At 46.2% G+C, this 15360-nt stretch overlaps 1 protein-coding gene across 3 annotated transcripts in view; it reads right to left on the reverse strand.

The window, feature by feature from the left end:
• The window catches only part of PPP1R13L (protein phosphatase 1 regulatory subunit 13 like), a 474773-nt gene that overhangs the window by 288326 nt on the left and 171087 nt on the right, over positions 1-15360 (reverse strand). Inside the window, exon 3 of one of the 3 annotated variants that reach the window (XM_069644683.1) lies at positions 12026-12159. The exons of the other annotated variants lie outside the window; for them this stretch is intronic. The gene's annotated coding sequence lies outside the window, so the exon portion shown is untranslated. The remainder of the gene's footprint in view (positions 1-12025; positions 12160-15360) is intronic. 3 annotated transcript variants of the gene reach the window in all.

Consider the following 15360-nt stretch of genomic DNA (forward strand, 5'->3'; position numbering starts at 1 on the left):
ATGACATGTTTTGTACTGAACTTAACAGAACGAACAGCAGAGCAAACTATATTGCCCCTAGGAACTGTAACAGTGAATCACAGGATTTACCAGGAAATCCTAACAAGAAGTCTCAATGGTGGGTTTACTGCTTTTTGAGCAATGACAGATTGGACATAAGACATAGCTCTGTTGTAAGGAATTGCAGATCTTATGGGCTTGCCCCGGAAAGCTTCAATCCCACCTGATTTTGAAGTTATAGCATCGTGTCAGCAGGGGGTGGGGGTGCCAGAGGACTGCAGTTGTCTTGATTGAAGATAGGAGGCAAAGCTGGAGAGCAAGATAGTCGGGTTGCCATTCCATGCATACATTTAAAGGCCAAGCAACAGAGCTGGAACTGAAACTACCACTCAATAAGCAGCCAATTTGGTTGGCGCCACATGGTAGTGAAGCCCAAAAATGAGATGCACAGTTGCATCTGCTACGCACTGCGGGCGCTGGAGCTGGTAAGCAAAGATGCCAGCATAGATGCGAATTACGTATTCCAATGTCGGTGTTTCAGCTAACTTAACTTGGGGATCTCCTGCCCTCGCAGGGTCGTGGTGAAGTAAAAAGGTAGCGACGGTCCAGGATGAAGGAGGTGGGGCCATCAGAGAGCCACGACTGATGGCACAATGGCAGTCAGGTGGAAGAACCTCGTATAACTCCTCCCTCAACATGCCTCACACTTTACTGCCACCTGGTTGAGAGTGGTAGGCACTGGGAATACTGGGGCATCCTTGGTGCCTCCCCGCACAGCAGAAGATGGAAGCCAAGCGGGCAAGAGTCATTGTCCCAGAGTGAGACAAGTCCTTCTGTATAGGGCTTCTCTTCCTCTGGAACTTCTGAGACACAGTTCACAACGTCAGGAAAAGGACACTAGTGGACCCGACTCCACCCTAGATTTTCCTGATCATATGGAGGCCATGCTACTGCAACAAGAGCAAGTTATTGCAAGAGTAATAAGTTAACAGTTCTTGGTGGTTTTCCTGAAATAGATAACCTTGCACATTTCTCTTTTCAACATGTCTAATGGTAGGTAGCAGTTAATGGATTCCTTGCCCTAAAGAGAGGATCAAAGCACAGATACGGGGGCCAGGAGTGTTTTATTCTAGCTTGAGAACTCGTATTGCATTGAGAAAACAAAAGTGGTAGTCATCCCTTATATACCGCCTTTTCCAATTTGTATGGCCTCATGTGGTAGGAACACCCTTGGGGACACAAGTCCAGGTATGGGAACATTCTCAGAAAAAGCTTCGAGTGCGTGTGTGCATCTGGCCAAGATTAGGCATTAGGAGGGCTGGTTAGGCTCCAGTAAGCAGCCCAAAAGATCAGGCATGTGGATGGGTGCTGAGGGAGGTCAAGACCGAGTGCTAGTGGAAGAGACTAGATATGTGACCAGCTAGACTGAAAATTGTCATAGGTTTTCGCTGTATTCTAATGGCAGAGGTGTTAAGGCAAGTCTGGTGCAAGGGACAAAGCTGTTACATGTCCAGCTAGACTGACTTTGTGGTCATTGTAGATGCATTCTAAAGTGTGTGGATGGATAGCCATGCCTGCGGAAGATGTCCACCAAAGTGGTGTGTTTATACCTACCTTAAGCTCAGATGGAGCTTATTTTGATCTTGCTGTGTGATCCGATTGTCTGTGTGAAAAAGACAAGCTACCCTCCTATGCTCTTCTAGGCACTATACACAGACTACCCTAAAACTCCTCCAAGCATCAAGCAGACCGGCTAGTTTATACCGTCTTCTAGACGTGAAGACAGGCTGCCTTAAGATCTTGGGTCATAGGATTTTCTAGCACAATAGACAAGCTACCCTTCTAGTGTTAGTCTCAATATTCTAAGTTCCATAGTAGGCTACCAACCAGCATCTTCTAGTGCAGTATCATGGATGCCTGAATATATCATTATGTGTTACAATGGCTAACTTCTAGATCTTCTAATTGCAATGGAAAGGTTACCAGCCTTTATCTTCAAGCACAATAGACAGGTTAGCATAAGGGGACGCCAAAAGTGTCCACTCTCAGATTTAAGTGCAGTACATGTGCTACCCTTCACAGTTTCTTCCAAGCTAACCTGCATGTGCTATCCTTCACAGTTCTTCATCTGCCATATAACAGTTAATCTACACACTTTCTTCTAAGCGCAGCACATGTGTTAATTTACCCTATATCTTCTACCCGAATCCATTTAGGTGCAACAACTTTCCTGCCCCCAAAATCCATCTAGTGCGACACGTTTCCTGCCCCCAAATTACAACTAGGTGTAGTACATTTCCTACTCCCAATATTCATCTAAGTGCGACGTCTTTCCTACTCCCAAAATACAGCACGGTGCAATACATTTTTACCCGGGAATACAGCAAAGTACAATACATTTCCTACTCCCAAAAATCCATCTGCATGGAACGCCTTTCTTACCCCCCAGAGTCCATCTCAGTGCAATGCCCTTCCTTCTCCCCAGAATCCATCCGAGTGCGACACATTGCCTACCCCCAAAAATCCATCTAAGTGTAACACGTTTCCTAGTCTAAAAATCTACCTAAGTGTAATAGATTTCCTACCCCCAAATTACAGCAAGTGCAACACATTTCCTACCCCCAAAATACAGCTAAGTACCCCACACAAATAACACCCAGTAATTCTGTTGGGTGATCTAAGGGGTGGAGCAGGCAATATACACAGTGGTATAATAGGATAGTGGTAATGTAGACGTGGCAAGGTTTTAATTGAGCACAATAATGGCTGAGTTGACCGCCTGTGCCACCTTAGCTTAGTTGTAGCTGCACAGTACATCTTCGGTTGTCCCTGGGCGAACAGGGGCAAACAGGGATGGGAGCTGCCCTTTGCCTCTAGCCCTTAGCCAACCCCTTCCCTGCGTTTACTGACATTAACAATTGCCCATCAGTGACAAGTGATACAGGACATCAGTGCCATATTTGATGTCCAACACTGACATAAAGTCTTGCCCATCTGTCATACTCAAGTTAAGTTGCCACCATAAAATGGTAGTCGAGGGACTGCTAGGTCCTGCTACCACTGTCATGTGAACCTGTACTCCCTGTGTACAGTTACTGATCTATGATCTACACACCCCGAGGATGAATACTGGAATAAACTCATTTTCCAGATCTTAGAGTCAGAGTGGTACATTATGCTCTTATAGCCCTTCCAGCGGAGCCTATGGAAAGACTGCACTTTCTGTGGTTGTGCATCATTCCTAAATCATTGTATAATGCACTTGCACTGCACAAGACTTCTAGTATTTGTGAACATATCTTCCACATGAATTACAGACCAACCTCCAGTCTATGGGCCTAATTATGAGTTTGGCGGTGTGGGCAAAAACAGTGGGAATGGATTTACCAATGCATTGCTGCCACACTACCGCACTGCTGAATTATAGTTTTGGAGGTAAGGTAGAGGAAAAACCTCCAACAAAAAGCCACCTTACCGCCAATAACAGTAACCCCACCAAAATCCTCATGGAGTCCCTAACACTGCCATACCACCACTTGTAATCTGGGGGTAATTCCACCAACCAAGTGGCGATAACTGTAAATACGTTTGGTGGAATCTCTGTGGATTTAACGCTGAGATAGTACAACACTTGTAATGAGGCCCCATGTCTTTGCAGCATTGCTGTCCATTGAACCATGCAAAACTCAGGTTTAGGCAGTGTAGTGCCAAGTGCCTGAAGCTGGCTCAATCACCCGTCACACCTGTGGTCAGGCGCTGCGTGTTCTCTTATCACTCGACCTTTGAACAAGACCCATTTCCAGTTCTTGGTTTGTTTCTTCCAGATTGGATATTCAGCTGCACCTGTCCAGCCTGGCTTTGCACTCCTTGCTTCCAGCCTAAAGCGTTTAACTCGCCTTCCACACAAACATGGCTAAATCAGCCTTTAGGGCCATAGTGCTGCAATATAATGTGGTGATCTTGCTCAAGTTTCAAGGTTGGGACACATTCATGCAGAAAACAAACTATAACTATAAGCACAATTCTGATTAGAGGTGTGGGCATCACCTCCACAACCCGTGACCGTGCACCTCAAACTCTGAACACGAAATAGTTATAAACAAAGGAGTGGAGTGCAAGTGGATCCTAATACCTAGTGCCCAAACACTGTTGCTTACAAGTGCCTCATGGTGGTTTGCCTTATGAGCTCTTCAATCGCAATTCCTCACTTCACCTGTTCTATTCACTTTTGCCTATGGTCTAATCTCCCGCTGTGCATCTTGGCGTCTGTTCATCCTGCTTGTTATGCTCCCATTTAGTTGAATTTGTGTGTGTCCTCTTAGTGTACTCAGCACTGCAGGGCCTAGGATGCACCAGCAACATGCTCCAATCAAGCTCTAAATCTAGTCCAGTCCACATTGTTGTCCAGTTCATCTCTGATAAACTATCAATATAAATAACTGGGTTTATTTGTATAGCGCCTATACACAATGTGTTTCAAAGCGTTTCAAGGAGAGAGGGAACATGGGAGAAATACAGTTACATTCTTACAAGTCCTTGAAGCCATTCAGAATGCAAAAAAATTGCTATCTTAATCAGCCTGGCGACATTTCAGACAGTGCAAATGAAAAGAACAAATAGGGGACGAGAGGGGGGGGCGGATATGAGAAAACAGGCAGTTACAGTACTCTGTCTGACGACAATTTACTTAGTGCCGGCGAATTAAACAAGCGGAGGGGGTAGTGGGTGAAGGAGAAGAACAACACAAGCAACTAACATACTAGGTCTGACGGCAATTCAGAGTAGTGCTGGAAGGGGAATTGCGAGGAGCAACAAGAAGGGGAGGGAAGAGGAGAGACAAACAAGCTGCTATCACAAGATCAGGGGACACATGAAAGAGTAAGTGCTAATGAACAGTGATGGGGAGGGGAAGAAGAGAGTGGATGAGAAAGACAGGCAGCTACAAATTACTATGCCTGACAGCAATTGAGGTAGTGCCAGAATTTAACAGGCGGGAGGGGAGGAGGGATAAGGGAGACGCGGGGGGGGAGAAAGGACAAGAGGGTGACCAACGAATTAAGCCAGATGACCTTTCAGAGTGGTACTGGATGGGAGGGGTAGGAGAAAAGAAGAGTAGGGAGGGACACAGACAGGCAGCTGTCGTAAAGATCAGGAGGTAAGTATGAAAAGAAAAGTGCAAGTTAGCAGGGAGGGGGAGGAGGGGGTAAGAACAATCAATCATGGGTGACCAAGGGAGGAGGGGGCACACACAAACAACATAGGGGGGTAGGGGTGCACTCAAACCATAACGGAGGCAGTAGAGACACAACACATCATAGTGGGGGTAAGGTGGTACAACACATCGTAACGGGGAGCAGGGGGGCAGAAACACCATAGCAGGAGGGCAAGGGGGCACTCAAACCATAACGGGACAGTGGGGCCACAACACATCATAGTGGGGGGTAAAGGGCAGACACGCCCTAACGGGGGTAGAAGGGACACAATACCTCATAGCGGGGGGCACAAACACCATAATGCGTGCAGTGGGGACACTACACATAGTGGGGGGTAAGGTGGTCCAAACACCATAACGGCGGTAGTGGGGACACAACACATCATAGTGGGGGCAAGGGGGCATACACACCATAACGGGGGTAGTGGGGACACAACACAAATCATAGCGGGGGGAAAGGAGGGTGCACACACACCATAAAGAGGGTAGTGGGGACACAACACATCATAGCGGGGGAAGCGTGGCGGCGTAGCGGCGTACCGTGGTGGACGGGGTAGATAGGGCCTTTCTTGCAGGCCTTCGATGGCGTGGCCGGCTCGCGTCTCCCGGTTGCAGCCATTGGCTTAAGGGGCCAAGGCAACCAATGGGAGAGGGAGGTAGGAGCTATCCCAGAAAGAAGGAAAACACATTCACAATACTATGAGGAAACGGCATCTAAGAAGGCCTACAGGCATCAGGCATGAATATGGCAAACATATGAAATCCCAAGAGGGAAGTGCGGGAGGGAAGCAGAGGAAAGTGTGCTTTATATCTAGAGTGGTCAGTAGTAACTCAGGTTGTCCCTTGGCAATTTGTTTTCCCTCCAGGTTTGCACAAGTCTGATTTTCTGTCTTGAGATGGTTGGGGGTGGCCCACTTAGCCACTTACTTGCCTCTTGCGTATTTGAACATTTTATTTGAAGTCAGTAAGTGGAAACTAGGGAACGCGGGAATCCTGTGAAAACCAACATCCTCTTAAACAAATAACATTGTTTTGGGCCACTGAGGGGATTAGAATCTACATTCCTCTGCCCGACACTCTAAAAGAAAACAAAGCTGCAGCAACAACGCCAAGCACCCATCCACCTGCTCGTCTCTGCAGCATTCCACATTATCTGCTACACAATTCTGCTGAAAAGAATTGGGGATTTCAGTTTAGAGCATTGAATTTTAATTCCTTGTGTACAGGAGTGAGACGCCAGTGACTCTCTCGCCGCTGCACCATCACCTGGGTAGTAAGTACCCCATGGATCCAGTCTTCACTTGACTGAAAACGTTTTGGGACTCGCATCTTGGAGCTCACTAACAACTGAGGCTGCACATGTTTCAACTGCGCATAACATCCCCAGATCATCTATACCCCTCTGGGCTCAACCACAGATAAACAGTATCAACCTGCCTCAAACAAGTCAACTCGTGGTGACCACAGGCGGCTCAAACGTAAACCACAAATGAAAATATAAAAAAGCACCCCAGAATCTAAACCCATATCTCTATTCCTTGGCTCGAAGAAATGAGAGCCTGCAAACACAGAACCGCAACTATGAAATCCTGAAATTCCTCATGGCAGTGTCCTCGCACTCCTACTCCAGATAAAACACTTGTAAGAAGTTGTGTCGTCTTAATCTCAACTACTCGTGCATCATGTCATACCTACCTCCCCTCACAGAACCGTGGGAGTCATTGCACCTGGGAGAAGAGGTTGGAGCTGAACTTGGCATGTGACATGTAACACATGTCATGGTCAGCTGCAACCCCTACTGAGTGCCTCCCCGGCCCAGCCTTAACCCTGATGGGTGAGGACTGGACTGGGGACCCACAAGACCTGGTGTGGCAGGTCCCTCTGCGCCTCAGGAGGGCCCGCTACACCAGGAGCCCCCGATTTTTTTTGTAAGGGAATATTTTTCTTTTTTACATTTAAAAAAACAAATGTAAGTTGGGGTCGCACGGTAGTCCCACCGGTTGCAACTGTGGCTCCGAGGGGTTGCAATTGCGACCCATAGAAACCCCCAAATGACGTCCCTGGTGGTCGCTGGCCAAGGTGATACTTCAACATCGACTTGTGTCCCACGTGGATATGATACAAGATGACAAGATGCTCTCCCTTCTGCTCTGAAAATATTCTCTCCTGGAGAAGGCTGGGTCGGGAAGAAAAAGGGGATACAGAGCCGAAACTCGAGTTGGCAAGAAATTCATCATGTTGATGTGATTCAGTCTTTAGTTTCCAGCATAGGTTATGGCTGCAGTAAATGCAACTAACATGCAGATGGCCCTTTGAAGAAAATAACTTATGCATCCATGTTCATAGTGATGGGCTTCTGGGATGAATTATATTGTCCGGCTTCAGTCTCATTTGTTTTAATGGCTTAGATTGAGCACAAGTGCATGTAGCATGTTTGGTAATATCAGTTTGGAACGATTGGGTCGAGTGTGTGACCTTTTTGCACATAAGGAGTATGCACTTGCACTTTAACACTATGTGATTATTTATTCCGTCATATGTTATGTTAAATATTGGTTATGTATATAAAAAAAAAACGTTCGCGGCTAATACTACATTTGATCTTCCAAGTTTCTATTCAAATACATTCATTATGTCCAAACATGTTTTTCGAATTGAATGCAGATTGCACAGAAATGATTAGTTTCCAAATGAAAGCAGTTGAGGACCACTTTTGTTTTGTAGACAATGCAAAGAGCCTCCACCAGAGCCTCCTGGAATACTCACTAAACAGACTCCAAGGAGCCCAAAAAGCTGCTGCTAGTCTGGCCCTGAGACTGGAACAGATCACCCGGCCATGCAAGCACTCCACTGCTGCCCAGTCAAACATAGGATCCATTTTAGAACCCTACAGATCACCCGCCACCTTTTCCACGGCAGAGAGGAAACAGAATCCATTGCAAGCTGGCAGAGCACTTTGTCCAGGAACGAAACTCTTGTAGTAGTACCAAGCTTCAACTGAAAAGGTCACAGAGGAGCTGCCAGTGCTTGGTAGGCCAATATGAGAAAGAAATCAAACCAAAGGATTCTAGGCACAGAGAAAGGCCACCCACCAGTCAAACAATCCCACAAATCCTGTCTCTTTAGAAGATTGCAACCGATGCACCAGAATGGCACCCTACCATCCATAGCACAGTGAATCAGACCAGGCCAGTTTCCACCAATACCATTCAAGACTCCTACCCCTAAGGCACTTCAGAAACATTCCGACTAACTGACACGCATCCCAAAGGCAAACCACTTCAGACATTCAACAACCTAAATAAGCATTAGACTTGAACCCACAAAAGACCATCTGCAATACAGAACTTCACAAAGCCGGATGAAACCAGGAGAGTACCCTTTCATATTAGTCACATCAGCACATGCCATACTCACGCAATAGGACTTAGTTGGGTCGGTTTCCTGGGCGCTTATCGTAAAATATAATCGGGTGATGTCAGAACTGTTGCATTCACTGTAGAGCCACCTGCGAATAGACTAACTCAAAAGCTTCAACCTTGCACTAAACTCCATAAAAGATGTCCTCGCTTATCGCAAACACGCTCTTCTCCCGAAAAAAGCCAGCAGCTAACGCATTTGCTCTCACTTTGCCATAATTCTACTGAAGTCAGGCTGCTTTTACCAGCCACAGCTTGTCAGAATGACCACATGTGACAATCGCCAATGCATTGCCTGCGACCCTTAAGTAGCAGCAGCAGCTAAGGTACGGAGGGGAATGAGATGCTGAGGCAGGGGGGTGCGGAAGGTGGGTTTTGGTGTCACGGGGCAGCGATGACCACAGGTTGCAGCAGGTGTCCTCTGCATTCTAATGGGGGTGGGTTGCATGTTGGCCAGGGGTATCCCCTGCACTCAGTGCAGGAGGCATCACCAGGGGGCAGCAAGGAACAATGAATTATTTCTGCAGCAGCGAAATCGGGCTTCAGACAATCCTTTTGTGGGAATCCACCATGGAACTAGCTAACGCAGGTCTTGCAGCACTCATTTATTAGATTTTGGTGTCTCCTTCACTTTCTCCCGGCACCCCCCAAATAAATCTCAAATTCAAGTTTCTTGGTTCTTTTGGCCTGCACTCAACTGAAGTTTTGCATATGCCTTCCATTATTTTCCTACCAATACCTTAACCCATCCCACGAGTCCCCCCTTTTCTTGCAGCACCAAGCGCAACAGGGCCACAAGTCTGAAGCATACACCTTTTGAGGGTGAGGCATGGAGGCCTAACCATTACAAAGTGACTAACATTGTGAGCACGTGTGGAGCCTCTCAAATATTCACAACATGACACCAGGGTGCTGTTAATTGTACACGAGCAGGTGGGGTGGAGAAAAAGGCGCGAATCCAGTGCAGCAGGCAACCATGGTAGAATAAAAAAAAAACATTAGGGATCTTAAAGAATGTGGAGAATCCACCGAGGGCTTGGTTCACAATTGAAGAAAAGAACCTCACCCTGCTCTGTACCCAGCTCACCACATCCCGGCACAGCTGCCACTGGAGCTTTGCTCTACTGTACCTGGACCTTCACCACCGCCCATCACAGCGAGTAGACTAAATATATGGTAAGGTGCACATTTCTAGCCATACCACTCACCGCAGGGACCCCGTAAATATAGCGTCCTCCTCTAATGAAATGAGGTCTGGGTAGGGCTGACGTGTAGGCCATGCCTGTGCTAAAGAAATCAGGTGCATAGATTCAGATCTGCTCAGTAGGTGCAAACATTTTCAAGTCACTTGGTTTCTCGCTTTTTTGGTAGCAGTTCCAAGCACACGTCCTTTCTTCTGAAGGCTAAATCAATATCAATTTAACAGTAAGGTGATGCCACGTTAAATGGAAATGATACCTAGCTTGGTGGGGCTAGACAGGGCCAAGATGCATTAGGATACCACAAATGCCAGGAACATTAAATCTAGTTCCAAGTGGTCAATGCCAACTACATATTGCCCCTTAATGGGAGAATTCAATGAAAGCATTGCTTGGTGGTACCATAGCAAGAATTCCAGTTCAGTGCCGTCACTTATAAGGTGCGGGGGTGCAGACCGCACCGGGTGACACATCACCCCCTGAAATAGGGACTGTAAATATTTTATATGGTCTGGTACAGAAGGACTGCTCCCTCCTCCCTGATAACAACTCACGCAGGCACCAACTTGTACAACTGCAATGCCCCTCCCCTTCCTTCCACCCAGTCTCTGCCGAGTCAGTAGAGAGCAGATCTGGCAGCTCAGACTGTGTCAAGGGGATGGGGCAGGGACTGTCGGCTGTCTGATGGTTACAATTGTAGCAATGCCGTGCACAGAGCTCAGTCAGGTATCATCATTTGCTGCAATGTGCCCAGCTGCCCGCCATTTCAGGGCGAAGATTTTTTTCTGACTCGTCTAGTCTGGCAGGAGAGCCACACTGACTGCACCAAGACATTACTTAAAGAAGAGGAGTGCAGGCTGCAGTGCAAAATGCAGACTAAGGGCAAAGTAGGCAAGGCAATATCTTCTGCAGTGGGCAGTGGTGGAGGCCCAAGCGCGCCACCAGAACTGCTAGCCACAGAGAAGACCGTATCAGCCACCATTTCTGAGGGGACCATCATAAAACGCAGAGGTGTGGACGCAGCTGAGACAGACACAGGGAAGGTAAGTGCACACCTATCCACACACTTCAGTGTTAGCCACAATCTGCATGCGTCACAGCAGTGACTCCGCAGAACGAGGTTTGAGTGCTCGTGGGAACAAGGCGAAGGATGAGCATTAACCATCAGTGTCATCAGAACAGTGTCGGCGGTCCCCAGTTGGCAATGGCTGAGCCACAATATACACTTGCATTCCAACTCTGGCAAATAAATATGCGTACATACACATGCCAATGATCATTTGTACTGGGACAATCACCATAGAGTGGTCTCCCAGTGCTCAGGCATGTCCACTGCTAGCAGATGTGCGCCTCCGCAATTACCATCCAGACCGGATACTAACACGCAGAGGAGCTGGGAATGATGACGCAGAGGGAAGAGTGGCAGGCAGAATGACAATGCATCTAGGATAAGGCACGAGGTAGACATGAAGAGGGGATAGTGACCGTTTGTGGTTGGCTGCATGCAGAGAAGGGGAGATAGAAGGATTTGTTTTTTTCAATAATCTCCCAAAATTGTTCAGTCTACTTTGACAAAGAAATAGGTTGAAAAGGTACTTTTGTTTCTGAAAGGGACTGGCTTTTTCGTGACTTCTAAAAATACATTGGGTCTTTCTGGGTTTATTTCACATTTATTATTATTTTTTTTAAAATGATTATTGGTTGAACTTACTTAAAAATAAGTAATTTAACCATTTACATTAAATCAAATCCATCCACAATACGACAAGGAGAAAGAAGAGAAAACAAAATATAAAAATAAAAAGAAGATGCTTAAGGTTTCAACATTACTCACCCATTTCCATCTTCATTTTAAACATTTTAAAATCCAAACAGTATTTTTAACACCATTTTACAAAACATTAACACCCTGTTTAAAAACATTATTTTAAAACCGCCTCCATCACCTGGCATACATATGAGTTCTTATTAACCTGCGGGAGATTTCAAAGCTCTACAGTCGATTCCTCACCATCCTACTCATTTCAAGCAGGCCCTGTCTTCAAACAGCCTTCTATGCTGGCTTTATTCACAACTTCAATGAATTGTAAAACAGCCAAGCATCAGCTTATTCTATCTCCCATCAATAACCATTCCCACCACTGTTGGTCCAATGTTGTCAACCTACAACCCTGATGGGCTGTGCATGAACTCACCAAATGGCAAAGAGATTCCACTTCCCCTTGTGATCCGCAATATCTATTGCGAGACTTCCTTAGGGATTTGATTCCTGTGCAATTCCACATCCCTGGTAGCCGGTATGTTCAGTTGCACCATGAGCAACAGATCCCTGTAATGTGGAGAGGGGAATTTTAATAGATATTGTGGTGGCCGATTCAGACCCTTCCCGCCCCCCCCCACTTTCCAAACAGGGTCTCAAGATCTCTAAATTTCTTTGGCGAACAGTTTCTACCCAATCCTGGTCTTGGAATTCTTTTTTCAATTTTCATGGGATTTGAAATCAACTCCTCCCTTTCCACCTTACTCTCTACAAGTACTCCCTCTTCTTTTTCCACCATCTCCTAAAAGATGTATCAAAAGATTTTTCCATTGAATTAAACATTTCAAAGGGCGTTCCAAGTTTGTGTCCAATCGTAGACATTGCCAGCGAACTGGGTAGCTCAAGAATCTTTCTCCAGAATAGGCCCTCTAGCAGGGCGCATACCTTGCAGGATATGCTCATCATTCCTTCAGAACCATAGGTAAGTATGGGCACCACCTCCTGGTGGTAGAATGACGACAGGGGCAAGAGAGAACATTTGCAGTATTTACAAAGAATGATCATACCCTGGGCCGCCAGCCGTTTCGTCTTTGTGTGGAGTGAGAGGTAGTGGGCTCTATCATCAATGATCTTATTAATAACCACCCCCAGGTACACCATAGTTTCTATCACTTCCATCCTCTCGTTTTCTACCCACCAAATATGATCTTTCCTCCGCCTCCTGAGGGTGGACGACATACTCAAGACCTTTGATTTGCTGACATTGATTTTCATATCATTGTCTTTAAGGAACTGCGCAAACCTCTTAATTCGCCTCTGCAAACCAACTGGGGTAAGGTCCACAAACACTAAATCGTCCGCATAGAGGAATCAGAGGATAACGGTTCCCTTGATTTTTGGTGGAAAACCCCACACTACTGCCTGCAATTCACCAAAGTCTGAAACATACAAACTAAACAGTAGCGGGGCCAGGGCACAGCCCCTTTTCAAACTCAGATGAGTCATGATCTTTTCAGAGAGAACCCCTGTGGCTGCCAGTCTAACTTGCACCAATGAGCCTGAGTAAAGTGCACAGATAGCCTCCAATAGGTCTGCTGGACAATTCCATTTATTTTTGTATTTTGCCCACAACTTTACCCTATTAACATAATGGAAGGTCTGTTCCAGGTCCATAAAGGCCATATGGATACAGGTCACCGATTTCAGTACTCCTTGTTTTAATGCTCCGATTGCAAAGAAATTCAAGGAGGTTCCCACACCCCTTACGAATCCACTCTAGGTCGCGAAATAAAGTATATAGGTAAAGAGTTTGCCAATAGAATCAAGGAGGGCGGTAAGCCGGTAGTTCTGAGGATCAGCACATTCGCCCTTCTTGTAAATGGGAACAATTATTGCCTCAAGCCAAGTGTCCAGGACCTGTTTCATGCGGACAATCTGATCAAAAACCAGCATAGCCAGTAGACTCCACTCCTCAGGATTTTCTTTGAGGGGCTGATAAGAAATACCATCAGGACCCACGGCTCTTGAAGAGCTGAGCCCCTTTATCCCCACCTTCAGATTTTCCCTTTCAATTTTGATCATCCACTTATGGGAACACTTTCTCTCCTCCATTCTCATTAAATTGCCGGGATGCGCAAACAGCCTGGAATAGTGGGAATACCAACTCGACTCACTCACTTGGCCAAGCATAAGCCCCGCTCTATAGGTCCCCCCTGTTATTCAGAAGTTCCCAGAGGTCCTTTGTGTTCTTTTTACATACCACCTTTAGCATCTGCTCAGCCTCGGTCTGCAGACATTGGCTTCTAGTAGCTATGAGCCAATTTTTAAACTTCTGCTCATGAGATGATCAATTTGTCAGATTCTGGAGCCTTTTCAATTTTAATTTTCCTTAGGGCTGCACACAATTCTTTCTTAGCCCTGCTAACCATTAGACAGTAAGCATGCTTAGGAAGTAGCCCCGCGTTTTTACCTCTCGTTCCTGGTTGGATGAAATCTTTTATAAATCCAGTTGTATTCAACACAAGTCTTATCCCCTTTCACTGCCACCTTATAGTGCCTGCAGATTGTATAAATCTCCCTCTTTTCCACCCTCAGCCTGTTTCTAGCCCAGGTTACTTCCACCGGATTTATTGTTTTTCTGGCTTTATATTTTTCCCTGTTCTCCAACGCAATGGCTACCAAATCATGATCACTCACCTGCTGCTCCACTATTTCTAGTCTTTTCACTTTATCAATAATATTGCCATAAAACAATAATTCAAGCGGAATCTCATTTGCCCCGTACCCCATGTACATGCTCCTGGGATATCCCCCGCTGTCTACGCATTTAACATACGTAGATCCCTAGAGCCTACGCCCAGGAACCACTCCAAAGCCCTTCCATCCAACTCTGTCTCTTTTCGAGGGAAATCCTTCCCATCCAACAAATGTATATTTAGGTCCCCACACAAAATCATGGTAGCATTCTCCCATTCAGCCAAGACCTGGTCCACCACTTTTGTGACTAATTGGACAAAGTTAACTTCTTTGGATGAGTTTACCCTCCAATAGACATTCATTAGAAGGAGATGTTCCTGCTTACCAAATGCTGTCCTTGAGAGTTTTAATACATGGACATAGGGATTAGGGGTTTCATGGCTGACCACCTCAAATCCTCAGTCTACTTTTATCAGGGTCAGTAGCCCCGAAAAAGGCCTCCCCATTACTCCCTTTTCCGCTGGATTCAAAAAAGGTTTGTACCCATCACACGAGCGGACTAACTTAAGCCATGTCTCCTGTAAACAAGTAATGTCATATTTGCCCAGGGCCTTCAAATTCTTTGTCAACAATGATTTAAACCCTCTCTTGTTCCATTAGCAAATCCAGGCAATGGGGCCTTCCTCCTTGGGGACAGTCTATTTCTTGCAGCTACTGGCCAGTGCTCCCGTCAGCCAGTCCTTATTTTCTAACTTCCTCTCCATGCCAGGTTTCAAAGCAAGGGGACTGTTATCCACTGTAAATTTTAATTTATTCAACCCGGGACTGTCCCCTGGGAGGTTTGGGCCGTACTTGGTGTCAGAGACGTCTTACCAGTCTTAGAGGCCATGGTCAACTCTCGTCTTCGCCTATCAGCCTATCTTCCTTCAGCTCCACCTCCTGGGTTCCCCCAAACCTTCTCCATTACCTTTTGTCTTTGTAAATCCGTTGAAGACCACTACATCCCTTGAAAGTCTCTAATATCATATCCACGTTGCAGCATTTTCTCACTCTGCAGGACTATTGAGTTTTTAA

The sequence above is a fragment of the Ambystoma mexicanum genome, chromosome 2p (assembly GCF_040938575.1).
Source record: "Ambystoma mexicanum isolate Mex_15411 chromosome 2p, UKY_AmexF1_1, whole genome shotgun sequence".
In the NCBI taxonomy this organism is placed as follows: domain Eukaryota; kingdom Metazoa; phylum Chordata; class Amphibia; order Caudata; family Ambystomatidae; genus Ambystoma; species Ambystoma mexicanum.